This window comes from Pundamilia nyererei, unplaced genomic scaffold (assembly GCF_000239375.1).
Source record: "Pundamilia nyererei isolate P.nyererei 1_Seehausen unplaced genomic scaffold, PunNye1.0 scaffold00049, whole genome shotgun sequence".
Classification (NCBI taxonomy): Eukaryota; Metazoa; Chordata; class Actinopteri; order Cichliformes; family Cichlidae; genus Pundamilia; species Pundamilia nyererei.
This window is the reverse complement of record NW_005187450.1, coordinates 2,639,889-2,642,068: the sequence shown is the minus strand read 5'-3', so window position 1 is coordinate 2,642,068 and position 2,180 is coordinate 2,639,889. Positions and strand designations below refer to the sequence as shown.

The 2,180-nt window shown below is 42.4% G+C and overlaps 1 protein-coding gene across 6 annotated transcripts in view; it reads right to left on the bottom strand.

Moving 5' to 3' along the window:
* prdm16 (PR domain containing 16) overlaps positions 1 to 2,180 on the bottom strand; it is a 170,817-nt gene that overhangs the window by 127,690 nt on the left and 40,947 nt on the right. The window lies entirely within an intron of this gene.

Sequence of the window (2,180 nt, the reverse complement as noted above, 5' to 3'; positions counted from 1 at the left end):
AAAGACAGCCTAGAGTCTTCCCCAGTTCAAGCCTGGAGTGCTTCTAGACTAGTCAGAGTATGTTTTAAGTAAACTTTAAAGATCTTAAGGGAAGTTTTAAATCATTCAAGTTGAACTGAAGTTAAGTCCAAATCCCTAGTCATATCCCAAAAAATGCTCACTTCAATTCTTCAGAACCAAGGCCTACCCTCATTTTTTTAGCTAACAGTAGAATATAATAGAATATATTAGAAGAAGGTTAGCAGGCTAGAAGGTGTATGCCAGTCCCTTTTGGGGAAGCGCTTGATTTCTAAATGCTCCCAGTTCCAAAAATGAGACTTGACATTAAAATCAAACAAAGTTAATGTCCTAATTTTTGTGACCTAATTTTGTCTTCACTCCAAGACGCCATTAAGGGATGACCAGAAGGAAAGGGGGAAGGCAGTAGGTGAGAAGGGCGCAACTGTGCTTGAATGGGTGAAGCCATGGGACACTGGTGCTGGAACAAACCCACTTTGTTCATGAAGGGATGATACTGGCCAGGATGGAGGAATGAAAGCTGGGGGTTGGAGGAATAGGTGGCAGAAGGTGGGCACAGAGTATGTGCGTGTGTGTAGCGCTGGGGTGGAGCTGATGCGTCGGTGCGTGGGTGGAGGTCATTAGCACTAAATCTGTTCCATATGACACATACTCACATGGCCTCTGTCTGGACTCTGTCTGTCTGACTGCCCCCCACCTCTACACCCCCTCTCTGGCAATGAGAGAAAGTAGGTGAGGGTGAGGGAGGGGTAGAGGAGGATATTTCTCAGCCACAACAGGAGCTCTGTGATGACAGGGGCCAGGCCATGTCACACACCAGGGACTCTGGTGGCTCTCCTTATCATGCAGAGAGGGCATCATTAAATGCCCTTTCTTCTATCCCTCCATATCTGTTTTGGCCTCTAAAGCTTGACAGAAACAACACAAAATACTGATTCAGACAAATACAGTCAATGGGTGTTTAACACACATCAATTATGACCACAGACGTTATGTGTTTATGCATATAGATGAACTTAAAGGAACAATATTCCTTTAAAAAATCTGATAACAACAAATAATAAGTTCAAATATCAAATCAAATGGCAGGGTAACATTTCCATGCGGAGTGCCACCTTCTGATCATTCAAGTTATTTATTTCATACTGACAAATTGTTATCCATGGTTATAAACACCATTTATTTACCTGAATGTCACGTAAAATATGTCTTATAAGGCCTCATATGTAAGAGCAGTGCATGATGGTCACACTCACGTAGGCACCATGCAACGTCTTATCATGAGTTGCGCTACTACTATGTTATTTTAGCAGTAGCATAAGCCTTTTTATTTGATACTAAACAGTGGCTTACACATATGAGGTCAAGTATCTGGCGAATAACCTTGTGTCTATAGAGTTATGTCTACAATTCCCATTTTCATTATATGCCACGATAACACTTGACTATCATTAAATCTGGGAAGTGTCGTGTGGTCATAAAAACAGCTTAAGAGCACTATTTTTTTTAATGTTACTTCATGTTTTAAAGAACCTGAGTGAAATGTGGGGAAACCATAATTTTATTGTCATACATGGCATGATGGTGATGCAGCCACCACACATACTTGTCTTGTCCTTTCATCCTATACGTCACAGGCCTGGTGACTCTCTCTCACACTCACACACACACACACACACACACACACACACACACACACACACACACACACACACACACACACACAGGCTAATCACACTTTGCTTCATGCCTCTCCCTGTGAAACAAAAGGGGGCCTTGTCCACATGCAGCGCTTGTACAAGAGGCTTAGGGACATTTTTCTCATTTTTGAACAGCTAATATCTTGCAAAAGTTGTCTAATCTCTTTACGTTTAAGTTGAGATTTGTGCGCTCCCAGCCTACAACACCCCACCTCCTCCAAAAGCCTAACACCTACCCCTACTATGCCCTGACGCATGGTGCTTAACCAGACCATTTTAATTAGGTTATGTGTGTTTGTGTGCCCGTGTCTGTGTGTGCGTGTGTGTGTTAGCATTGTTTAAGCATCAGGGCTCAGAATTACAAGCTGATATAATGAAACACAGCAGGTGATGAAAGAATTAGAACCCTTTGAAATCAGCCTCGATTTGTACACAGACAGCTAAAGAAAGTGGCTTCTAGAC